General features: G+C 49.6%; 2 long non-coding RNA genes across 2 annotated transcripts; both read right to left on the minus strand.

Annotated features, from left to right (window-relative positions):
• Positions 1–9699: 9699 nt before the first annotated feature.
• On the minus strand, positions 9700–12615 carry LOC140690286 (uncharacterized). Its single transcript, XR_012065502.1, has 2 exons — positions 12387–12615; positions 9700–11901 (listed from the first exon to the last, which is right to left on the minus strand). It is a non-coding gene; the product is annotated as an uncharacterized lncRNA (long non-coding RNA).
• Positions 12616–13861: 1246 nt separating this feature from the next.
• Positions 13862–26347, minus strand: LOC116285973 (uncharacterized). The gene is made up of 3 exons (XR_004195733.2): positions 26029–26347; positions 25324–25615; positions 13862–14610 (listed from the first exon to the last, which is right to left on the minus strand). It is a non-coding gene; the product is annotated as an uncharacterized lncRNA (long non-coding RNA).
• Between the last annotated feature and the right edge of the window lie 263 nt (positions 26348–26610).

A 26610-nucleotide genomic window follows, 5' to 3' on the forward strand; every position in this document is an offset into this window, starting at 1 on the left:
GCTGCCACATTGCTCAGCCCAGTGCAGAGGCATCCACCACCGCGGAAAACATCCCTGGGCACTGGTGGTAGGAGGCCCACCTCTGGAGTTCATTGTTCTTATGTACATTGTCTTACTGTTTCTATTTGAAATTGCTGTAAGCCCACAAAATGGGTAAGGAGTCAGGACAACTGGCAGCAACTGGTGAGCATGACCGAGGCGGTGAGAGAGGGGGCCGTCTGCGAGGGCTCTCGGGTGAGACTCTCTACCTGTGGGCTGAGTGTCCACCTCCAACACAAGCTGTAAGCACCCAAAGCACCGAGGGGCCCCGGGGATCCAGTCACCTGGAGGACGGAGAGCTGGCTGCGGGGGAAGTGGTGAGTACACGCCACTCCAGCAGCACCACGAGGAAGGCGGCAGGAAGCTAATCGCCAAGCATGGCTGATGGCTCAACCATCTGGAGGAGCGTTTGGGGGAAACAGAACAATGACAACAAAATGCTAACGGGTAAGAGGATGTGGGGTGAGGGGGCTCAAGCTTAAGGGGTTCTTAAATTGGGGTTAGAAAGAAGTGAAGGCAGACAGAACGTTGGAACATGCTAAATTACGTCTCCTGCTGGTGGCGGTGGCAGTGGGAGGGACCCAGAGGTCAGCCAGGAGAAGAAGCCGGTCCAGAGCCCAGAGCACAGGGCTGCCCATGCCCGAGAGAGGAGCGGGGCTCCCGCCAGGAGTGCTCGGTCGTGTTCCTGGGCTCTCCAGGCACAAGATCAGCCCTGAACCGCTGGGATTCCCGCCGCTGTGACAGACCTGCTACTCGCTGCGTTTCCTCCGCGAGATTCTGGAACATCTGGCTGCTCTGAGTGCTGGGATGGCTTAAGGGGAGCTGGAAACATTTTAAATCTTGAAAGACCGCCAAGCCCACTCCCAAGTGCTGCGGGCTGTGGGCTGACACGAAATTTGTCAGGCTGATTTCAACTGTGGAAGCTAACTCAGTAAGTCCAGCTCCAAATGTTTACCTGGAGACGTCTATCACCCGAACCTGCTGTCTGCACTCACTCCAGATTGGACGACCTCCAGACAGTCCTTTGACTTCACGCTGCAGACCCTCAGCTCGAGGGATTCATTTCTAGAAGAAGTTAAAAATTCAACCGTGGTTTCACTATAGTCGAGTTAATGAGGAACCTTCCCAAGGTTAACACCGAATTCTGCCCTGTGGCCTTATGGAAAGAACGCCACCCCTCCAAGAGGCTTGAGTGGAGGAGAGCGCTATTGGAAATCACAGTGTTTTAGAAGACAGAGGAATTACATTCACAAGTTGTCATTTGTATGCAGAAACTAGAACAGCTCTCAAAGACACCCTGTGAAGTATTTGCGTGACTTGAGCCCACCTTCCATCTGAAGGATCCTCGTGCAAACTCTGGCACCACCTAGCACTTGGCAGACTTTTTGTCCTGCACTTGGCAAAACCGTTTTTGGTCATCTCCCTGGGTGAACGTTAGTGAGAATGCTAAGAGTCCATCTGGATGAGCTGGGTCTCTGTGTGCTGTCCCGCCCCCCCAACACAGGTTTCCTCCCTTCTCCCCCCAGTGCAAGCATATCCCAGCATTTCACTACTGAACTTTGTCAGAAGCTTTTTCTGCATCTACTGAGATGACCACACGGCTTTTCTTCTCCAGTTTGTTCACGTGGTGCATCACATTGACTGCTTTGCAGATGCTGAAAAGTCCTTGCATTCCTGGGATAAATGCTACCTGATCGTGGTGTGTGATCCTGTCAGTGCATTGCTGGGTTGATTCGCTAGTATTTCGTTGAGGATATCTGCATCTATATTCATAAGTAATACTGGCCTGTAATTTCCTTTTTTGGTGATATATGTGTCTGGTTTTGGTATCAGGGTGACGGCGGCCTCATAGAATGAGTTCGAAGTGTTCCTTCCTCTGCAGTTTGTTGGAGCAGTTTCAGGATAGGTGCAGGTTCCAGTATGAACGCTGCGTGAGTACCAGCAGCCTGCGTGAGTACCAGCGGCCTTCCTGAGCACTGCTTCACTGCTGAACCGATCTGCGTACTATAAACACGTGTTCCTGTCTGTGCAATATTTCCACTGCCTCATTTTTGTCATTAGCTTAATTTTCCTAGGTCCCTATCAGTAATTCTGCTGAAACGTCCCAGCAGTGCCGTTTAAACACTCCTGAACGGGACTCTGCACACGGTCCAACCAGCCAGTGGGCTGCGGGTTCCCGTTTCCTCCGTCCTGGGGGCCCCAGCCTCGGGCTCCGGCGGAAGCGGGGTGCCGGCTCCCAGGCTGCACAGCCCTGCCCGGGACCCGCGTCTGCCTCCGCTCGGCGGGTTCCTCCGGCCGGGGCAGCGCCCTCTTCCCGCGGGGGTGCGTCTGCGGATCGCAGCGCCTGCCGCGGGTGTGGCCTCTTCTCGGCCGCCAAGGGGCAGCTTTCTGCCCCGCAGTCGTTCTCAGGTCCAGCGCGGCCTTCGGAAGCACCGGGGCGCTCTGACCCTCCGCGTTCGCCGCGAGCGCGATTTTAACCTCGCGGGATGTTTAGACGCCTTTCTTCGTCGCTCCGTCTTGGGGGAATCAGGCTAGCGGGAGAAGAGGCGTTTACACCAGAAGCCAGTGGTCTTCGGCTCTGGGGGAAAACGCGTTTAAAAAAATCTTTGTCTCTCTCCCACGTTTTCTCTTTTAACGAAGTTCTTTAAAAGACGTTGGAACTCGGACGCTGTTTTTCTTATTTTCTTATTGCTTCTGCTCCCATTTTTCATTCGTTTCCATTTTATTTTCATTTCTTCCAGTAGGTTTTCTCTGCTCCATCTTCCGAGCCTTCAGCTGAGCTTTTCAGCTTCAGTTCTGCGTGTTCTGGACAGAGCTCTTTCTTGTTCCCTCTTTGTGCCGTGTGGCGTTTTTTTTTGTTTTTTGTTTTTTGTTTTTTTGTTTTTCTTGACTAAAAGGTCATCTCTTATTCTCTAAGGGTTTAAGCATAGTTTTGTTGTTTTATTCTAGCAGCTTCATTGCCGTTTCCTGACTGAGGGTTTTTTTCCCCCATTTTGTACCTTTTTCTTTTCTAGTCCTTGAGGTTATGAGTTTACTGCTGGCTGTTCCTTCACAACTAAGAGCAAGACGTGACAGATCTCTCGGAACCTCTTCTCAGTGGGCAGGACTTGGAAGCCAATCAGCCCGGGGAGCTGGGGGCCCCCAGGTCCCTTGTCTCAGGGTTTCCCTGAGGCTGTTGGTTTCTCCAGAGATGAGGCCCCGTGTCCCAGCCGGAAGGGACGCCAGGGTCCCCACCGGGGGAGGAGTGCAGCATCTCCCAATCCACCGGGGAGTTGCTCTCAGTTCTCCTGGGTTCTTCAACCTCTGTGGAGCCTGGTGAGCGTGGGTCCCGTGTGTTCGTGGGGGAAGAACACTGGTGTCCTTGTGGGGAAGGGGCTGGTGGCGCAGAGCAGGGGAGCAGAGAACCCGGGGTCCAGCCATGACTGCCCCCCAGCTGCTCCTCCTGTCAGGAGCCCAGCCTTCCTCCTGGCCCGCACCTCCTCATCCGAGGTCCTCCCAGAGCCCCGGGGGGACAGGGGTGGGGGGGCAGCCTGAGCTCAGCAGCCGCCCGCCCCTCAGCACGTCTGGTCCTGCTCCCTCCGTCCCGGGAGGCCCAGCACGTCTCCACCACCCACTGCTCTGCGCTCACTGCCCTGATGAGGACCAGAGGACACCCTTGCTCTTGGTGAGTCTGTAGACTCCGGCCTTTCTAAGTCTTCCTCACGCTGGCGTGGAGGTTCACCTGGTCGTGGCCACCCAGCCCAGTGTCACGGATGAGCTGTGTCCTCCCACTTCAAACCTCCCCTCTTATTTCTAGGTGAAGAGAAGGAAGCTAGGAATCTGGCCTTCGAGCCAAGTGAAAGATTAGAATTTTATGTGATTCATGTGGAGATGTTTGTTGCCTGGTCTCTTTTAAATCATTCTCAGCAGTTAGGTAATTACTTTTCCTTTTTTGTTTTACAGAAGATTTTGCATTGAGCTGTTCTTCAAGGTGGTGGAGGAAAAACACCCAGAGAGGAAGGATTGCTTAGCTAAAGGCTGAGACTCAGGATTCTGGCCGGACGCACAGGAGAGGCTGCGGGGCTGTCACAAAGGAGAACCGAAAGCTGGCAGCCACAGGAAGTAAAAGCTTTGTATTTCTGTCTGAATAGGAACAGCACCGCCATTTTTTTGGCTAAGGATCTCCTTGGGCCCTCAGCTTTGGGGTGTTTGTGGAAAGCTACTCACCAGGATGAGCGTGGCTATTACTCATCAGAGTCTGAAAGAAGTAACAGCCCGCCAGGCAAAGATCGGGAGAAAAGCAGAGGAACTGGCAAGTGCCAAGACCCTGGGGTAGGAATGTGCTGGGACTCACGAGGACCTAGGAAGAGGCCACAAGGCTGAACCAGAGATGCTGACAGTGGGACTGGTGGAGAGCCAGCCAGGCGGCAGCCCGGGCCAGACTCGGGAGGGGCTTGTGGGTCGGCTGAGAGCTTTGGCTTGGACTCTGGGCGAGAGAAGGAAGCCACGGAGGGTCTGAGCAGAAGAGAGACGTTGTCATACCTGGTCACTGCTGCTCCTGGTGAAGGAGAGGGCAGTGCATTATAACTGTCATCACACCATTGCCATTACTGCCCCACCGTTAGTGTTACACTGCCATCAGTCCATCAGTGTCAGTGTCATAGCTGTGACTCCTGAATGTGGGGCCATATTTGGCACATGGAAGAGTAACTGGACCAGAAAAATAAATAAATAAATAAATAGCACATTGAACCTAAGTGAGGGGATGGGCATGGTAACTAACTGTGTCACCCCATTACGGTAATCATTTCATTGCTGTGCAGTGAAATGACTCACACCCTAGACTCACACCATGTCTCAGGCCAATTATATCAGTAAAGCTAAGAGGGAAAGAAAATAAAGGGATAAAAATAGCATTTTAAGAATGAAGGAAGCCAGTCCATGGTTTAAGAAGAGTCAGGTCTCCTTCACTTACGGAGACGTCAGTGCGGGTGGAGGCGCTGGGCTCTGGCTGACAATCTGCACGTCGCAGCCCCTCTGGAAGGACACCGCCAGGGCTGGGGTGCACTTAAGCCCGGAAATGAGAGGCCGATGGAAACCGCTGATCAGTGTCATCTGCTAAAATTCCATGTTTGCATAGAATTCTATTATATTCTCCCCCCAGATCTCTCTGAAGAACCTCTCTTACGTCTGTACCAGTTGCTGTGTGTGCCCTTTAAAATGAAGGCGTGTGACCCCAGGGGTCGACTGCAAACCAGACTAAAGAGGAGGCATCGTGTCTGCCGAGCTCAGGACGTTCGATGCGCAGAGGCGCACGTAGGGAGCGCTCGGCTCCTTCTCTGAAATGTGCGCTGTGAGCACTAAAACGGCCCCGCCGTAGATCGCTCTGTCGGAGCAGTTTGTTTTTCAGGAAAAGTTTGTTAACAAGAATAAGTGAGCGGTAAACACAGGGCTTACTTTGTAGAGTGCTTTGTGATTTCAAAAGCAGTTTCATTTCCATTTTGAAAAGCACTTGCTGTCACAGCAAGGCTGTGAAAAAACAGTCCATCTCGCCACTTTCCCATCGTTGTTTTTAGATGAGAAGGTCGAGGCTCAGCAGGGCAGGCAGGAGGGCCCGTCTGTCGTTAGACATTCGTCATCATACGGCGGGCTGAGCAGGGCCACGCGACGTTGATTAAGACTGAAATATTTTCCCTTAATGCAAATTTCCTTAAATGTATTAGTTACGATTCTCTGGTCATAAGCAACAGGAACTCAGCCTTCGTAACAAGTGAAAAGAGGCCTCGGGCCCTCACCTGGTTCTCAGGATGGAAGTGGAGCCACAGAGCTGGGCTTCTGGCTGATGGGAACCCCGGGCAGCTCTGGAGACCTGGGAGCGGAGATGCTGGACACCTGGACATCTGGGAACGGGCTCTGGGATGGTGGAGAGCATCTTGTTGGCCTGGCAGGTCACAGCTGGTGACACAGGGCAGGGGAAACGCTGACTTGCAGCCCTAACAGGACTGGAGAGTGTGGGGAGCTGTGTGAGTGCCAGGGCCCAGGGAAGGACAGCCACTGGGCAGACAGAGTGACATCTGCCCCCTCCAGGTTCACAGATCCGCTTAGTCGTGGTGATGCTGGATGCCAGGTAATCCACGCCGATCTGTCCAGTCCCCCAGTGCACTTAGACCGGGGAAAATACGGTCTAATAAATGTGCAGTTGGGTACAATCCCAAAGAACTTGGAGTTTCCAAGCCAACAGGAGGAACTCTTTTGTAACTGCCGCCATCAGAGCCGAACAGAGCATCGGGAGCGCTGGCATTAATGGTCTGAATCAGGTCTGATTTTGTATTTCAGCAAATTTCCAATGATTGAGGACCTCTCTGGGTTACGACTTCTGAGTTTAAAGGATAGAAGCAAACTGCTTCATCCTGGAAATTATTCTGTCCAAGCTAATCGAGGAAGCAGAGTTTGCTTGTTTGGCTCATCTCCCTAATCAGGAGTCAGATTGAAAATGCCTGATCCCAAAAATGGCAAGATGAGGTTCTCCCACTGCGTCAGCTGCACTGCATGCCCCACTCGAGTTCATGTGCTTGATATTAAGGGCGTATAATGTACCTATTTCAGTTGTATTCTCTGTCAATTCCTGTAATTAACCTCTGCTTATGTATCCTAATGTGCATTCAGTAGACACTGGGGAGTTTACCCGACGCCAGCCTGATGCTGGGTCTGCGGGGAAGTCAAGACACAGGACAAACAAAACCTTAGAGAGATTGAGCTGTGGCTGGTGTGAATGGAGAACAATCAACGCACCTGCCGATCACTTCTCGTAACAGCAGCATCCGAGGAAACAGGTCGCTCCCAGGGCCCAGAAGAAGCGAGGCGCATGGAGTCCACATGGCTGCAGGCAGCGGTCAGGGATCCAGCCCTCTGCTCCAAAGCCGGCTCTGCGTTCTGCACACCGGGCTCCCCGGAGGGGCTGGGTGCACAGTGAGAGGCTGGACACTCAGCGACAGGCCACAGGAGAGGACTCATTCCACCTGGAGCGGCGGTGACCGCTGACTCAGGCCAGGGGGTATGTCACATCACGCCAAGCAAGGGAAGCAGAGACATTTGGCACAGAAAAATAGAGTTAGCAGAAAGAGCACAGAGACTTAAAATGCACGGAGTCTCCACAAGACCAATCATGTGTGGATTTCTGCTCAAAGCAGAGCCTGAATTGATGCTGGTGGACTGGCCAGAGCCAGTCCTGAAAGCCCCCAGAGCATGAAGATTAGCGTCCTGGTCCCAGCTTGGTGGCTCGTTTCTTCAGGCAGAATTGTGATCAGAGCTGGGCTTTATGAAAAACGATATCCGTGGCCACAGGGAGAGCAGCTGGAAGGGGAGAGGCGGGCGGGAAGAGGGGCAGAGAGAGAAGGCACTGCCAGGCCCCAGATGGACAGAGGGACGCCGGGAGGGCTGTCTGTCTCAGGGGGCTGAGGAAGGAGCTGGTGGTACAGACGACCATTCCTGGATCATCAGGAGCTTGGCACCAGGGAAACACAAGTGGTCATTTTCATTTCGCTTGTTCACCACAGTCAGCATTCTCAAAACACTGGATCTCGCTGTTTGGCAGGAACCATAAACTGGTGTTTCCATTTTCCCCAAGAGAGAGTCCTGGAAGATCTGTGTGTCTACATGCAACCAGATATCTGTGTCATATAGAAGTATCTGTTAGAATTAATTCTTCTAACTCAGAATACAAAGTGAATCCGTTCTCAACACTGACGGTGAAAAACGCCCATCAACAAGCACAAACTGCTGCGTAGTGATGACCCGTCCCAGCCGCCCAGGGACGGCCAGCACGGGTGCTCCTGACTGCGCAGCGTTGGCGCCTTGAAACCCTAACATACAGACGTCATCTTATGCTTCTTAGAATATATATACAACAGAAATGAATGTGCATGTGTACTTTTATCAGACTCTTGTTTAACTCCGTGAGAACGTAAGACGACCTAATCTCTCACCCAAACCTCCAGTTGGACTTCAGTGCGTAGGGGCGCTGATGGGAAGACGGTACCACTCAGGGTTGAGACCTCCCGGGACAGTGTGAGGGCAGAGGGGGAGACACGGAGCAGAAGCCAAGAAAGAGGAGAGTGTGCCAAGTACGAAAAAGGTGCGTTTGTAGAAATACGTATCCAGGCACCTGCCCTTTCAGAACTGTTTTCACAAGACGTGGTTTTGACTTTGTAAACTATATTTTAGAAAGTTATTCCTAAGCTGTATACCCAACACCCTGACTCCTGAGTACCGTACTGTAACGTGCAGGTCAGTACCAGAAACTTAAGGTCACACGATGTGGTGAACATGATGGAAATGTTTAAACATCATCAACGCTGCTTAAACTAGACGGCACACTCCGCTCACTTGGCGTCAAATGGAATCTCTCTCTTCCTACCTCCTGTCAACAAAATCTCAACTCTGAACCCGTGAAACCCTAAGAAAAGGTCTGAGGGTGTTTTCTTAGGAAAGTACGTTGACCTGTGTTGAAGAGGGGCGGTAGTTTCCTGTTACGCTTTTTACTGTGTTTCTGAATTACTTTTTTAAATTGGAGTGCTGTTGATTTACAGTGTTGTGCTAGTGTCTGGTGTACGGCACAGTGATGTAATTTTACGAAGATTTTTGTTCCATTCTGGTTTATTACAAGGCATTGAATACAGTTGCCTGTGCTGTACAGTAGGACCTTGTTTATCTATTTTGTATATAGTAGTTTGTATCTGCTAATCCCAAACTCCCAATTTATAAAGACTTTCATTAAATATATAAAAGTTCTCCGTTGTAAAATAAATTGTGCACCCAGCATCCCAGGGGGTCTTTGTGACCACAGGCCACGATGGTGCCCAGTGCTCGAGCCCCGGAGGGGCTTCCCAGCTCCTCGGAGGACCCCCTGACGTCGGAGTGGGCCTGGCCCGCACAGACGGCCGGGCGTCCTCCTTTCAGTCACCCCCGTCACTGGACACCGACCTAGACAAGCCTTTCTGAGGCTGTGACCCGTCCAGACAAGGCGGGTCCACGGTCCCGTGACCTGTTGGAACAGCCGCGGCTCAACCACAAGTGGCCACACACCCCCCTCTCCTGGCCAGGACGGGTCACTGCAGCTTCTGCGTACGCCCAGCTTCAGCCTTGCCTGTGTCGCAGAAACCGGGCGCGATCCGGTCAGTCATCCAGCTGTGAGATCGCCTGCTTCCTGGCGGCATCGGCACTTTCGGATGTTGGAGTCAATCCAGCTAAACAAAAAACTTTCAGTGGCACAATGTAAAAAGGGAAAGATACTAAAGGAGTCACGGTCATAATGTATATTCGTATATGTACACATATAATACATAGAGTGCTTTTCTGTCACTTACCCACACAAAAATGATATGGAAATGTCAGAAAAACAATTATCTTTAAAAAAATACATCAGAATGATTAAGGGGATAGAAGCAGGTGATGGCGAGAATGATTATGGGTCCCAAGTTCTCTGACTCAACCTTGATTTAAATCATAGTTGAAACTGAGAATCACAAGTTTCTCACCAAGTGAGAAAACCCTGAAAAGTGTGCTTTAGCAACACAAAGAGGTGGGTGGACCGACAGTTTTTTGTTTAGAAAGAAAAGAAAGACGACTGTTGAATATTTGCCCAGTATTATATTAAAAAAAACAGGCTTTTGTATGTCTGTGTATCTCTTCCCACCTGTCAGTTTATTAAAAGGACAAAAACTTATCAATAAAAATGAAAGGTTCACCTTAGTCATTTCAGGGATCTGTAACCTTAAGATTCTGATTGTTACAAGAAACTACATTTTAAGCACATTGGTTGTAGAAAGTTGTATTTGGTTAAAGTTATAAACAGTCTTTTTGACAGGAGGCTGATTTCCATTAACTGCCTTGTCACAATGAACTATGAAAACCTCAAAGATTTTGCTTCGAGTAGGCTGTTAACTGTTAACATGGACAGTGTGTTTTCTTATGAGCTACAAGCATTTAAAAATCCTCATTCCTCCTCACAGAAGTTACGATGCAAGTAAAATATGTAAGTACTTCAGCAAATTGACTTTGATACACCATGAAAAAGTTCTGATCTTTGACAAACTGAAAGACAACAAAATCTAGGGGTGCGCAATCTCAAACCTAAATCTCAGCTTGTTCAACCCACCCTCCCTCCCTAACAGGTGTGCTGGGACGCACCTGGAGGCTCTGGGTTTCAGCCAGGTGTGTAGGAAATGACCGGGGGCAGGGTCAGGGATGGCGGCGCCCTGACCAGGCCTGGCACCCTCGCTGGGCACGGCTGGGGACAGTCTGAACTGGAGCGACCGAGCCCCACGAGGGCACCAGCGGGGAGGAAACCGAGTCGCTCACCCTGAAGCAGGCGGGTTGGGCCTAGGGCTGCCCAAGCGCAGGGCTCACGCTGGAAGAGAAGGGCGCTGTCACACAAGGGTAGAATTGAACCCATCACAGCTAACACGTCTCAGGTCATTTCCGGAACGGTCTGCAGAAATTCTGCGTTTCCAGATGAGGCTGAGTTCTTAGCAGGTTATTTACGAAGGAGACAAAAATGAAACGCAGTTCATCCTTAGACCCAGGCCCTCCTGCGGTGTCCCCTCCCCTCACTCCGGACGTGAGGGACTCAGAATTCCTCTCCCAAGTTGCCTGCACCTGCGGACAGCCTCGCCCTCCTCTTCCTGCGTCTGTTCTCCCGGGGCGAGGCCAGACACCCGTCTGCGGCCTTAGGGCTGAAGGTGGCCGCGGGGCGGCTGCTTGCCAGGGCCGTGGACCCAGGATGGCAGGAGAAGAGGAAGTGCCCCCTCACCATCCTGGGCAGTGCCTGGGGGCGGGGATCACCTCAGGGGCCACGTGCAGCCTCAAGGCTGAGGAGGAAGCTGCCTCCACAGAGAAAAGTGGGGGTGGCAGGGGCACCGGGCCCCACCCATGCTGCCACTCACCAGCGGACAGTTTCAGCCGTGTCCCTGCACATCTGTAACCACAGGCTTGTCTTCAATAGCATACTGTCCTGTACAGCGACCACTCAGCACAGGCGGTCACGGAGCCCTTGAAATGCGGCTGGCCACAGAGGAAGATGCCCTGACGGTAAACACACGGGACTGCACAGACAGCGCAGCAGAGAAGCGCGTGGACTCTCTCATCAGCGACTTCACGGTGATTACCTTTAAAACTAATATTTTGAAGCTCCTGGTTAAAAAGATACTATCAAAATTCATTTCACCTGTTTCCATTTTTTTACTGTTACTATTTACAATGACTTCTCTGACTGCTGTTAGATTTCTCCGGGACAGCGATGATGGACACAAGTGCCGTGGCCATCTGTGCTGGTGCCCCCAGAGCAGTCCTAAATCACGCCCAGTGTCCTTATGGTCCTTATGGAAGCTTCTGGCTTGGCATTTTTCCTGGATTTTTTAATCTTTAAACGAAGTGGTCTAATAGGTGCGTTAGAGTGAGCTGGGGTGCGTCTACGGCTGCACGCCCTGCCTGCACCGGGGCGGGGGGCACCCGCGCGGTGGGCAGAGGCTGCTGTGCGGGCAGTTCTGCGGTAGCCTGTGTCTTCTCCCGGCTCTTTCCAGAAGTGGTTTCACTTACACCTCCCTCTCCAGGACACACGCACTTACAGATTAAACAAAATGCGACGTTCGCAAATGCTCGTGCATTTTGACAGCTGCAGCCTCTCTTTGGACGGGAACCACGCTGCAGCTGGTGCAGACAGGCTGTGAGCCACCCCTGCACCGCGACCAGATCCAGACTTTCCTCTGCGATTGCTAAGTTCTTCGACATCTGGGGAGAATTTCCTGTTAAGAGTATTGGACGGCAACTTCTGGAGACACTGTGAACCAGAAGTGCCCAGCTGAGCTGTTTCTGAGTGGCCGACACCTGAAACCGCGAGAAAATAAATGTTGTTTTAAGCGAAAAAAAAAAATTCTGGTCCATAATTATGGTCCATGGAGAGAAGTCAGTGGAAACCACCAACAACTTCCACTTTGCTCATTCTGAATGCAGCTTGGAAAACAGCCGCAGGCAATTTCATTTTAAAAAACTTAACATAATAATAAGATTATAAAATATTTTTGAAAAAAAGCCAGTGCCATCGTATCAAAAAAAGTATGTCTAAAAATTTAAATGTTTGAATATGTACCAAGAATAATGATCCTTCTTATGTTTATTTTAATGATCAGATAATCGATATAAAGTAGCTTAAATGTTTTCTTTAATATGCGCTATTCTTTAAAGAAAATTTATATTTGAAATCTATTTTTAATGTAATTATTTTACAGGTCTACCACTATAATAAAACTGATGGGTGTTCAGTTCTTTTAAACTTAGAAACTTCTTTCATTCTCAGAAGTGCCCCAGCCTACCTTTCGGTCACCAAGCCAGAGGCAATCGTCCCCTGGCCCAGGGCCGAGTGGAGGCCCGATGCTGACTAAGTCCCAAGACTGCTGGTCCCGGTACATCCTTCCAGCCGCATCCGTCCTCCTGGGCTTCCCACGATGTTCCTCTTGCCAGCTTCCCTTTGCATCATTTCAAATGCCTCCACCAGCAGCCCGAGTGCCACTGCACCTCCGCACTGCGCTGGAATGGCCAGACTAAGAACTGAAACATCAGTATATACAATTTCTCACCCCATTTGTCTTTTCTCAACAGCATTCCTTTTAGAGACTTCATGGGACCAAAGAAAGGGTCCTTTTCTTTGAAATGACTAAATGACCTCAATTTAGCATTTTTATTACCTAGCAACTGCACCTTTCAAGTCAAAGATTACTAATTAAATCAAGGACTTAGTGCCATAATTTTTAATCAGTACCTAACTCACCAATACATGTTTTAAGTGTTAAACAAAATACAAAGTTTAATTTATTATGTTACAATTATGCTAATGACACTAATCTGCTATATTCATTTACGAAGACATCCTCACACAGCTAGGATGGCTTACAAGCGAGACCGTGAGTGAACATGGTGACAGTGAATCTAAGAAGGCTGAAATCAAATTTCTTGTCATTTTGGGTTAGATTTGCGTATTCTAACGCGGTCTTTTCAAATTACATATTTAGACCCTACTATTTAAAATACAAAATACAGGCTAATCAGTAAAAAGAATCTATCCTGCCTGAAGCTCCGAAGGACGTGGGGCGTCAGGTGAATTCAGAGAGAAAGGCTGACCAGGGCTCCCGCCTCTCGTCCGGTTTCCTTTCTGAGTCTGTGCCGTGGCGCCCCCGCTCCTCACGCCGCAGCTGCCCCTGCGCCAGGACAGCACCCAGGGCCCCGTCCCGCCCGCCCGGACCGCGCCGCCGCCGAGCTCCCCCGTCGGCCCCAGACCCGCCAGCAGCAGCGTCCGGACCGCTCAGATCCCCCGCAGCCCCCCGCAGCCCTGCTCTGCCCGGAGCCCAGGCACTGAAAGCCTGCTCCAGGGAGGCTCGCTGCCGAGCTGCGACAGCCGCCCTAGTTAAAGAACTTAGAACAATCGATGATCTGGGTGATAGGTTTTTCAACTTTAAAGAAAAAAGTCCTGCCCTGCTTTGATCCTAACCTCTGATCTCTTATTTTGCTGCTTCGTTTAAGTTTCATGAACGATGCTGGCGGAGGCGTGGAGAGTCAACAGGATCACTGAACTGATAGGAACTGGTATAAACTTGTTATGTGTTGTTGTTCAGTCTCACATAACACGTTATGAAGCACAGAGGAAGACTGTATCTTAGATCTGAACTCTGGCTCTGGCTCTAGCAAGCTGCGTGACCTGAGGCGGTTTACTAAAGGTTCTTGGAGTCCTCTCCCCACGAATAGTTAGGATTACGCTTGGTCACTCATAAAGGAAGCCCCAGAGGACAGTGACTTAACCAGGATGAACATGTTTATTTTTCGTGTGTAATTTACACTCTATTGTTATTTTTTCTTGTTATAAATCTTGGTGATTGGGGCTCTGTACATTGGAGGGAGCCTGCTTTGTAAAATTAGATTTGGAGTCACATAATTTAAATTTATACTACTAGATCCAGAATTTCTCTTTCTATTGGATTTAAACACATAAACTCCACAGTCATTTGACTTCCTGAAACTTTCTATCCTGCTGCTCTTTAATCTTCAAGTTCTGAGTCTTGTGGTTTTTATCTTTAAGATTACCTAAAGGTCCAATATGGTGCCCAAGGCTCCAGCCATCACCTGCGTAGTCCAGCAGACAGAAAGAAGTGTCCACCTTTCTGAGTTTCCAGTCCTTCAGTACTAGTTAACTAGTACTAGTTAACAGTTGTTACCAAAATTCTCTCCATTGAAGTAACTGGTGTGGTTTCCACTTTCTGACTGTCCCCAACTGATCCAGTGGGAAAAATACCTTTGGGAGCGAGGGGCTGGGGCACGGAACCGGTCGCACCACTTCCTGGCTGTATAACTTACGGTAAATTCATCAGTCTAATCTCAATTTCCTCATCTGTAAAAGTGAGACGGTGCTGCCTGAAGCTGTGAGGAGTAAGTGCTCAAATTCCAGTAGAACAGGTCCATTCATGAACATCTCATCTCAGATGTGAAGTACAACAGTGTTTTTCTATCAGAGGAAACTCTCCGGGAAGGCCTTCATGACCCTGCGGCCTTTATAGAAAGAGAACGAAGTAGAAATAAGCAGAAAGCAATTGTTTTCACCACAAACCCCTCCATACTGTTTGCATTTTCTACTGCAGGTGTATTCCTTTCATTTTATTTTTAAACGGCACAGACATTTTTCTGGGCAGTGGGCTGTGCCTCATTTTTGTGTTTGTATAATATTTTCTACTAAAAATGGGTGAATGCTTGACTCAGGCGGGTAAAGACGTGTCACAAACTTTCCACAGGCTTTGCAGATCTGGGTCTGGGGCAGGGTCCCGGGTCTCATCCTGCCACCGCTGGTCCAGCTGCTGGCCCTTGGAAGCCGGCAGCCTCGGCGCCAGGGAGACAGGTGCCCAGCGTGTGACCAACAGGGCAATTCTCTGCCTCAGTAACGGTGGCTTTTAGTCACACAAGGATACTGCAGGTCTTTGCTAGATGAGGCATGTCCTTATTTATTCTACATTATTCTATGAAGCATTATTCATTATTCCACATATGTATGAAAGATAATGCCTTCTGTAGTCTAGAAGCAGGATGCGGCTGGGGAGCTCGCCGGGAAGAAGTGACCCAGACCGTGCTTACCGACAGTGGCCCTTCTCGGAGCGCGGACGGAGAAGGGACGGGCTATGTGTTAGCGAAAATCAACTTGTGATTTAAGGGCATTAATTTAGTTAAGCAAATGTATGCGTGTGATTATAATGCAATCAGCAAATTATTAAACTGCAACCAAAACATAAACAAGTCCTATGTGTCTGCCAGACGTCCTCTCATCTCATTGTTTCAACTCAGGCCGTAAACCGGTTTTTAGTAAAGGGGATTCTTTCAGACCTCTCGGCTGTCACGGTGCTTTTCTTTTCCCTTTTAATTTGCCAACGGAAAGAAAATATCGGAGAGGCCTTTCTAAGGAATGTAGTGTATCTTTCCAAATATAATTTTTTAAGTATACAAATCAGGGCTATCAGTATTATTATACCAAATCTGATCTGTTAGAAGGAAAAAAATATATACGCACTAACATCTTGCTCACATGCTTACAACACAAAGGTTAAGCACCATGGTGATGAGTGGTAAGCCGAACACTATTTTTGTGGTCAATAAATCAGCTTACAAGTTAATTTTTAAAGTTTACAGTATGTAAAGGTGCTCAACACTAGCTTGGATATGATTATACTTTCAAAATATTTTAACGTAGGGGATTATTAGATGTTAAAATTATTGAATCTCTAACATGTAACCATCACAACATGCAGTTTTTAAAAGGCATCCGTGTTAACCACACCCCTGGCTTTCTTTGCTTTGCCCACAGTTTTAAAAATACCTTGCTGATAAGCTGAGTCTAAATCATTCGAGGAAGAAATAAACACTCTAAAATATCTCACCCACCATGTCCCAGTACATGCCCCTAAAAGGAAACCTAAAATATTTTTCACCAACAATCTCCTCCTTTTTATTTAACACTGTAGTGCCTTTTTTTTTTTAATGGAGGTGCTGGGGCTTGAACCCAGGACCCCGTGCACGTTAAGCATGTGCTCTATCACTGAGCTACGCCCACCTCCCCCCTGTGCTGTTTGATGTGAACCATCTTCTCCAGGCCTCTGGACTCCTCCAGGCTTCCACAAGCTTTGCTCCTCCCTGGAAGGCTCTTAGCAGGGACTCTGACTGCAGCTGTGGTGGCGCAACATAGGTGCTCGGGCCACCTTCAAAGGCTGAAACACAAAGAGCGCTTTCATTTAAGGAAACAGTGTCTCAGAATTGTTTTCTTAGACTAGGGGGGTCCCAGGGGCGCTGACGGCATTGGAGGGTTTTCCCCAGACAGACTGAGAGCCAGCACCGCCTGTCTCCGGGAAGGGCCTGGAGGCACGTTAAAGCTGACCTGGCTGTTATGGGGATCGCAGTGTCTCATTTCTGTATCTTCTCCTTTCAAATGACAATTTGCCAGGGCAAAACCAGAAAGGGTGAAACGGAATCTACTGCTTCTGATCTTTAAACACTCAAAGGCTACCTACGAAATCAACATGTATGTGTTATTAGGTATTCTGTCCTTTTCTTGTCATTTTTTCCAAACACAAATTCTCATGAATTTACTTTTCCTACATGTTTGCTTTCTAATAAAATATCCTGTGGGTTACTTACTCATTCTGTGATTATTAGACGTGAGTCATTTACGGCTGGTAACAATACATTGTACAATTACCTGTATACAAATTATGTCTTTGGAGTTAGTAAATAAAATGAATGGCTTAATCTATGAAGCCAGAAGTTTGAAAATCATAATATTAAAGAGAGAACTCACTGAATTGTAGGAACACACTATGTGAAACAATAAAACTATGTGCCCAGCAATGTTTCACCTGCCTTAACGCGTATGACTTTTAATTTTTAGAACAATCGAACAGAGGTGGGGCAACCCTTCTACAGATAAGGAAACGGAGAGTGGGTGTAGCTCAGTGGGAGAAGCACGTGCACAGCACGCAGGAGGTCCTGGGTTCAATCCCCAGTGCCTCCGTTGCAAAGCTAACTACCTCCCCACCAAAAAAAGCCACAAAGGCCAGACATGGGGGCTCTTCAGCGTTGCTGGAATGGACAGAAAATTCCTTGGGCGGCTCGGGTTTCCAGGGCAGGCTCTGGGGCTGGGGTGGGAGTGAGGCTCCAGGCTGGTGTTTCCCAAGGTGGCCAGGCAGGCGGGAGAGGAGGCTCAGGGGGACCTTCATCACCTTGCAAACCACACACACGGGCCTGGTGGCCGGGTCCTCGAGGCAGATGTGACGCAGAGGAGCAGCCCGGGTCGGGCTGTGATGCAGCCACATTCCAAAGTGGATTTCTCGTCCTAAATAAACACTACTCTGTAGGACCAAGGATTTTTCTCCAGAGGAGCAACAGCACATATTTAGTAAATTCCCATTAAAAGTCACCCATAAGTTCTGCAGATGCCTTTCCTCCTAGTGCCTGAAAGAAAGGGTGTCAGAACCCAGTTTCACGCAGGACGCAGAGAGCCAGGGCCCTGGGGGTCGGGGGGAAGTGTGTCTGTGGCTCCCGGTCCATCAAGATGATAAAACATGCCTTCACTTTGTTCTGTTCTCCCTTCCTCTCGCCCCTAAAACGGGAATTTCATTTCTCAGTCACTCTCCCCCATAAGGTGGAAAGAGAAAAACAAACAAGAATAAACAGTACACCTGAAACACTAACATTGCAAGTCAACCACACTTCAGGAAAAAATAAAATTAAGAGATAACAGAATAAACAGAGCCCTCCACCCCCTTGAGGCCACGCTGACTACCCGGCACCTGCAGGGCGAGCTCCCCACGGCCCTCCCCCCCGGCCCTCAGAGTCGGCCCAGCTGCCCTGCGGCGGCGTCTCGGAGGCAGCTGCGGACTCCCAGGCTCAGAGAGGGACGTCCAGCAACGCCCGCCCGGTGCTGGGCAGACGGGGACAGGGCGGTCCCCTCGGCCTCCCCTCGGCCTCCCCGGGCCCCCTTCTGCTGGGATGGTCTTGGAAAGCTGTCTCATTTGGCTCAGGCTGATGTAACAAAAATACCGCAGACTGGGAGGTTTGAATAAGAGAGAGTTAAGAAGCCAGGAGCTCCAAGGCCAAGGCGCTGTCCGTCTGGGTCCTGGTGAGGACCCCCGCTGGCCTGCAGGCAGCTGCCGTCTCACCATGTGCCCGCTGCTGGAGGGCGACGGAGACCACTGCCCAGCTGTCTCCTTTTAAGGGCACTAATCCCATTCACGAGCCCCCACCCCCCTGGGCAAGTTACCTCCAAAGGCCCCAAGTCACCTCGGGGGCCAGGACTTCACGCGGGAATTCGGGGGACACAGTCCCCAGCAGAACCCTCGCACTGTGTGCACGGTAGCTAGAAAGTGAGGTGGACCAGGTAACCCCCACGCCTCATCAGCACCAGTGACAGGGAAGGTACAGTGTCAGCTTTGCTTCAGATGCTGTTGAGTGACACGGCCTTCACACCGGGTGTGTGACGTGAGCTGTACCAACCACCTCGGGCTGAGTGTGTTTTTTTAGTGTCTTAAACCTGAGTCCTGACCAACTGAAAATACGCAGCACTCACTCCTTTCAGTTTCTGTATTTTGGTTCTTTAAAATACCCGCTTGTATGTTGTATTGCTCTGTGGTGCAGAAAATGGCTGCTTTAAATGTGTACGTACATATTTAAGTCTTAATGCAACGTATGTGATGTCCGACTGTGAATTAAGAGGTTTTTCTCTCAATTCAGTGGCGGAGAAAATTAGCTTCATAAAAACGATCTAGGATGGAGGCGCTTCGGCTCCATGTTTCAAGAAAGAAAAGTAATGAGCCTCCAGGATCATTAAACTCTTAATAAAAAGTTCTTCTGCGGAAACATTATTATTATTTTAAATCGTGAAAACATCTTTAAAGCCAATAAAATGCTATGTAGGTTTGGAAAAAGTGAGTCACTTGGAGAGTGTGAACGTGACTGAAATGCTCAGAGCTTTACTCGCTGCCTAACACGGGCCAGTCCATGAAGGGCGGGCGTGTCGCTGAAGCAGGGGAGCAGTGGGGGCCCTGGCTGGCAGCACCCCGGAAGCCTCGTGTATGACCAGGGACTCCGGGGGTGTCCTTCCCTCATTCACACGTTTACTCCCTTCACAAAAGTCTGTTCGGAGTTGGTTCAATAAATAAGCCAAGGTCTCTGCCTGCCAGTCACGAGAAAGCCCCGGGGAGCACCACGAGCCAGTCCTTCTGTGGGCGGTGGCGCCAGCACACAGAAAGCAACCTGTGGGTGCCCACGGGGAAGGGGATGGGGAGGAGTTTGGGGTCAGCGGACACTAACCCCTGTGTACAGAGCAGATCAACAACAAGATGCTGCTGCAGAGCACAGGGAACTGTATTCAGTTTCTTGTAACGAGCTGCAGTGGAGAAGAATCTGAAAAAATACACACGCGTGTGTGTAACCGAGCCGCTCTGTTGTACACCTGAAACTAACACTATAAATCGACTACACTTCGACAAAAATAAGAATTTTTAAAAGTATATAGAAAAAGAACATGAAAATGAATGCATGTATGTATATGTGTGACTGAAACATGGTGCTGTGCACCAGCAGTTGACACAACACTGCTGCATTAGAGGCGAAAGGGAGGAGCCAGTAGCGGGGGTGTAGTGGGGTCAAGTGTCCCAGCCCTGGGGGCTCCTGCAGGTGAGTCCTGGGAGGGCCCCGGTGCGATGCTGAAGTGGAAGCGGCTGGCTAGCTCCACGGTGACAGCCGGGGCGCTCGTTGGGCAGGGTCCCGGGGCGGCCTCCCTGGGCTTTACACGGATGTCTCAAAAACTATCACTGAACATGAGACCCTCCTAAATTCCTCCATGTCCCTCAGTCTCCCTCCCAGCCTCCAGCCTCTAGTCCTGTCCCTTCCATCTCTGGCTCAGAAGGAGCTGAAAGACTGGAAACAATTGGGGGGGGGGGCGGGATAATTAGGTTTATTCACTTATTTATTTTTAGACGAGGTACTGGGGATTGAACCCATGAACCCACTTGAGCTATACCCTCCCCTGCCCTGGAAACAATCTTAAATTATCTGTTTTTGTCTCGAATTTAACTTAAGTCAATAGCCACCAAGCCAGATGTGCTGAGATGGCGTCACAGGAGCACAGAGAGCGGAGTGGCAGCCTCTGCTCGGACAGAAGGAGGAGGAGGAGGCGTCCCACAGGTGAGAAGGCTTACAGGTGAGAGGCTGCTCACGCTATTGGCTGCCCCGCCCCGTCAGAGCACGTCCGTGTGCTGCGCAGGGAACGCAGGTGCACCCCGGGCTCTGCTGGAAGGACTGGGAAAGAAGTCAGGGCTTTAAAGTCCTATAAAACGTCAAATGCAAATAAAATAGGTAACTTTTCCCAGAAAGTTTCTGTCAGTGGCATCGCATCCGTCACTTACTAGACATGCGCGGTTTGACGTGCAAAGGTCTCTGTGCACCTGGTACCCCTGGGCACGGGTAGTAACCAGCCCACCGGCGTACGGGGGCTCATGTCTGTTCCCTTAGATTTAGGAGGTCGGTGCTAACCAGCTACCCAGGACGTTGCTGCCTGAGCTGCTTCCGTGGTGTCGCTGGGTGTCCACCGTGTTACTTGCCCTTGATAAACTTTGGAGCTAGAGAAAATTGACCAGCGTGATTAAAGTCACACGTGTGGCCATGAGACGACACAGAGCTAAGCGACCCCCTTAGAAACTGACCAAGCCCCTTGGCATGGCGTTGGCCTCTCCCGCTGCTAACTAAGGCATGTGCTAACTCACTCTGCGGGCCAAAACCACGGACCCTGCGTCATCCCACCTCCAGGGAGGGAAGAGGAACGGAACGGACAGAAGGCGTGAGAGGAGAGGTCTGCTTTGCAATAAAACAGAGTAACAGAAAAGGAAGGAAGCGCTGTGCCAACAACGTCACGTTCACGAAGTCGCTTCATCAGAGCTCAGTCTGTCGACTCCTTTCAGGACTGCTTTGGGGTGGCGGTACTTTGAAATCCTCTCCAAAACTCTTGTGTACAGAAATCTTATGACAGGTGCGAGTTCCTCTTCACTTAATTTTTTTTTTTTAGTGTCAGTCACCGCCCCCGCAAAAAAAAAAAAAAAAACAGACAGCTCTTCTGACTCACTGTGATTTAGTAATACACGTCTCTCCTGTTGTATAAATTAACCCTCAAACTGCCTTATTCCTCTGGGCACAAGCCCTGAAGTTTGCAGTCTTGCCACCAGGGGGCAGTGGGTCTCCTGCTTCAAGTAATCCGATCTCATCCTTTCTTGAGATCCAAATTCAACCAAGGATTTTGTGCAAATTCTGTGTGGGAATCCAGTGCATAAGTCCATGAAAGCAGGTAACCTAGTATACGTGAAGGGTACATCTGGCCCAGACCCCAAGAATGGTCTGACACTGAGTCACTGCCCCACAGTCCTTCTGGAGTGGACAGAGAGGGAAAGAAGTTTCTGCGAAGTGGGTGCCATGTGGTCCTCTTCCCAGCAACTGCAAGGTTTCCACTCTCAGCACCAAGTCACTATACTCCGTCCACAGACCTTTGGTCTTGGAGTCAAACCCCTGGGGGGGACCAGCACCACCCTGCAAGCCTTCAGCCTGACCTGCATCTCGGGGTCCCAGCCGTGTCTGGCATATTCGCTCCTTCCAGGATGTCAGAGTGGATGGAAGTCCACTTGTGTTTCCAGCAGTCTCAGTACACCGGGGGGTGGGAGGACAGGAACGGCTCCGTGGTGACAGTAATGTAACTGCTCCACTTCAGGGGGAGTGGAAGCCAGGGTCCCCGAGGGTCTCCCAGTGCCAGACTCTGGGACTCCGACTTACCCTCCACACCCCTGAAGTGGGGCCACAGCCCTGCTGCCGGGGAGCACTGCATGGATGCCGTGCGCGTGGGAATGGGGTAAACTGCCCGGCCCCGTGCCTGGCAGCACCCGGCCAGCTTCAGCCGACACTCTAGACTTGCAGACTCAGCGACAGACCCCAGGAGCTCTAAAACCTCACCCTCAACTCTAGCCAAAAATGGTGAGGCTCAAAGCCAGGCCCACGACCCCCAGAGCTGTTCCTTCCATGTTCTTGCCTCACTGTCTCTGTTCTGTGCTGAGAAAACCCTCAGTGATGAGTTTGCCCATCTAGGCATCACTCTTGCTTCTCTCATGTACAGTTTCATTTTGGTGTTCCTCTTGTAAATTTCCTCTCCTTGAGTGGCTCTTACCTTTTTTGAGGTCACATATGCTTTGAACATCTGATGGAAGTTCTGCACTATTTCCACCCCCAGAACAAATGCCAAGACAATCTTGGACCTAACTTCAAGAAGGCTGCATGCTCCCAAACGTCTTTCATGGAACCTACATTAAGGAAGTCCACTCTAAGTCCTCTTTTACACAATACGTTATGTTTTAAGTCACTTTCAATGTTCAGCTGGCTGCCAGTAATACCAAATGTTTGTGCCCCCACCAATGTACATACTGAAGTCCCAGCCCCCAATAAATTTCTGTGGCGGCCCAAGCTAAACAGTGCCCCAGCCACGCCTATTCACAAACTAACTCGCCATGCAAATTCATGTTTATGCTTTATGTTTTAATAAATTCATGCTTGTGAAAAATTGAAGTACAGAGAAAAGTAAAACTAAATTAGCAATTTACTTCTTTACAGATCAAAGATCACTACTCTAAAAGTTTTAGTGTGCCTTCTAAAATATGATTTTGCTCTGTTCATATATAACTTTATGCACTTTTTCAGATCACACTATATAAAAACATTTCTCAATTTGCTGGATTAACATAGCTTCATTACATTCCTCCAAATGTAAACATTTCCCAATTTAGGTTATTTTCAATTTTTTGGTATTAATTTTTTAATATATTTGATGTCACTCTTTTTTATACTTTTATTTAAGTGTAGTCAGTTTACAATGTTGTGTCAATTTCTGGTGCACAGCACAATGCTTCAGTCATAGAGGAACATACGTATATTCATCTTCATATTCTGATGTCACTCTTTGAATGAATCACAATATGAGATCATTGGATGCAATCTAAGATTTTTTTCAAGGCTTTCTGATACATTCTGACAAATCATTTTTCTAAATAAGAAAATAAATTTTTTTATCTTTTATAAGCAGTTCATACATGTGAGATATGTGCATGTTTTTTGCTGCGTATGTTTCCAACATGCACGAATTTCAATTTTCATGATTTAATTAAATAATACTAGTTCAACACTGTTACAAAGACTGCATGGTAAAGAGCTGACTTTACCCAAAAAGAGGCCTGGCCTTCGTCCCCGGCTCCTGGGGGGAACCTCTAAACCGCTGGGATTTCTGGAGCAAGAGGAGTGTCTCATTGGACCCCAAATAACATTGACAGTTTGTGGTGCTATTACTGAAATCAGTGTATTATTGAAATATTGTATTATATTGTGGAAATTAATATTTGTAAAGTTAAGGTGCTAACTGTAACCTCTAGGGCAACTACTAAGAAAATAACTCCAAAATTACAGCAAAAGAGACAAGAAATGAAGTTAAACGGTACAATAGGAAACACCTACATAAGATAAGAAAGGTGTAAATGAGGGCTAAAGCGGGTAAGGAGTGGGAGAGGTGAGGGAAACACACAGCAACATAGCAGAAATAAACCTTATCCATAATCACGGTCACTGGAAGCTGATTCAGCCCTCCACCTGCAAGGCAGAGATTGCTAAAATGGATGAAAAAAGTCATGACCCAACCCCATGCTATTTACAAGAGACACTGTTTAGGTTCAGAAACACAAATGGGTTGAAAGCAAAAGGGGGTAAGAGACATAGTGCAAGAACTGGGATCAAAAGGAAAACGGAGCGGCTACCCTCATACCCAACACAGTGGAGAGAAAGAATGTCTTGTATTGATAAACGATCAGTCAGTCAGGAAGACATAATTATTGACAAGAAAATAAAGTAATAACAAATAGGTAAATTCCTACAGACAGAAAGGCTGCCAGAAGCTGGAGGGGGCAGTGAGAAGGGGGTTCCTTGGTGGGGGCTGTAAAATACCTCAAATGAGACTATGCTGCGAACGTGCTGTAGCTGCGAACACACCAAAAACTACTGGACTGTACCCTCTGAAAGGGTTTATGGTTTATGAACTAAATGACAAAGTTGTTATAAAAACGGAGAAAGCGAAGGCTTCTCAGTGTTGGCGTGGCAGGTAAATGTGCAGAGTGCCCACCTCCCGGTCCTCGCCTGCTCTTAACAGATAACGCTGACTCGTCCCCTTTGCTGAGTGAGCCCTGCTGGCCCCACCAGCGCCCGTGTGTCGGCTGTCCACAGGGTGCGGGAAAGCAAAACGTGTGATGCTCTTCCTGCAGCAAGGAACACAGTGATGGAACGATGAGCTGTCGCATGGTGTCATCCAGCAGCTCCCAGGGGCACCTGAGTGAGCCATCATCTCCTGGGGAGAACAGGGGCAGAGGACCCCTACCATTCTTAGGTTCTCCAGGACAGACTGTTTCTGGTGGGGATTCACCCTGATGGAAACAGAGGCGTCTCCTCAGCTACGTGGCGAACAGCCAGCTGCAAATTACTACCCCGTAAAAGGCATCACCTAAAGTGCCACGCTTGGGACTGGCCCCTTATGTGTCTCTAAATTTGTTGAAACAGGCAGACGTGCAGAACTCCGGGACATGGATACACATGTCCACATATGTGCCCTATGCATAGGAAGCTTCCTTCTTTATTTTTTTATTTTTTATTTTTGGCGGGGGGCTTCCTTCTAAAATGTGATCTTATTTCCCTCTCTGAATGTCTCCACCACTTTCAATACGGAAGCTGTTTAGCGATCATGTCACAGTGCCTTGGCAGAGAGGTGAATTTATATTTGGAAAAAGCTCATGTGACAGTCCTGTGATGTGGAAACAGCCTTGACGTTATCGTAAGCATCTGCTGGTCCTAAAGCCCGTTTGGCCGTTGTGTGGGGTGGAGGGGGAGCGCCATCTTCACGTCTGTCTGCTGTCCGTGAGCTTCCACAGTCTGTGGCTTCAATGTTTCTGTTAGCTTTGTTTATGAGCACGAGAAAGTCACCAAAATTTCACATAAAGAAGAACCAACTGATACAGTGGGAACAAGTCGTACATTCACTCAGAATTTGAAAACCAGACTTTTTTTTAAACCTTCTTGCAATGCTTACAATGAAGCAACGCTTAATCAGACTTTGTATACAAAGCGCTGTGTGTTCGGAGGAAGCACGCGGCCACTTACCATCATTCCATCTGGGATGCAGCAGACACGGAGTGCACAGAGCAGCCCTGGGAGAGCCCCCTCTCTCCCCACGTTCTCCGCGTTCTCGCAATCCCTGTGTAAAGCCTCCCTCCGCCTCCTTGCGGGGCTGTTCCCTTCGCTGCGTCATCCCCGGGGAGAGCGAGTGGACTTTGTGCTTACATAACGCCTGTCCCTTCTCTTCTCTCCTGCTGAAGTTCACGCACAGAGATTTGCTCACCCTTTCCGGCCTGAGCGCAGCCCCTGCTCACCGACAGCTCTCAGGACACAGCTGCTGAGTGAATAAACAAAAGTGCATTCTAAGGGTTGGTGGAGGCGGTACAGCTCCGCGGTAGAGCACGTACTTAGCGTGCACAAGGTCCTGGGTTCAACCCCCAGCACCTCTATTAAAACAAAACAAGAACGACAACAATAAGAAAGCTAATCTTAGGCTATGAACGCAAAACGTTGTAACCTTTAGCTCCCTGGTTACAGGTGGACAGGAAAGTCAATGAATTCGAAGCCCGTTCCCCTCGGCCCCCAGGCAACCACCCCGACTCTAGTCCAGAGGGACAAGTGTGCCCCACTCAGCACTCCGAAGCCCAGAGATGTGCCCTGGACAGGGGAACGCTGATCCCCAGTGCAGGGTAATCTATCCAGGGTCAGAGAGAAGCAGAGAAGCAGAAAGGTGTGGCCGGTAGCAGTTACCACGTGGCGGAGAGTGACGGGTGGAAGCTGGGCCGGGGTTATTTCAAAGCCTCTCGTAATTGCGTGTTATTTGAGCTCCGGGTGGGGAGGGCCGCTTGCTTGGTAACATTCCGTCCGCTTTCGCCTGCCTTCCGGAGCAGCTGCACGTCCGTCACCAGCCGGGCTGCCCGGCTCCCCGCGACCCGGGAGCGCAGAGCAGCGCTGGGCCTCCCCGCAGCCGGGGCTGCGGCCGCGCGCGCGCGCGCAGGAGGGCCGCCTCCCCACCCGCCGGGCAGCTGCTCCAAACGGTTTTCCCGGTTCTGATCTACGCGTACTTGCGTCCCTGAGATTTCAGTTGCCGTAGACCAGGTATAAACGAATCACTGTGCTGTGGCAAGAAATCAACGCCGCGTCCTAAGTTGACTATAATCCAAAATAGATAAAAGTAAAAAAAAAGCACCCTGAGGCATCAGTTGATAGTACACGTAGTTGCTATCAATGTAACACGTGCTGAAGCACGGGAACCGTCACGAGGCTTGTCCGCAGCCTTCCCGGCTGCGGCCCCCTCTCAGGGGAGGCGGGTCCGGCACCCCAGGTGCGGGG

The sequence above is a fragment of the Vicugna pacos genome, chromosome 29, assembly GCF_048564905.1.
Source record: "Vicugna pacos chromosome 29, VicPac4, whole genome shotgun sequence".
Lineage (NCBI taxonomy): Eukaryota > Metazoa > Chordata > Mammalia > Artiodactyla > Camelidae > Vicugna > Vicugna pacos.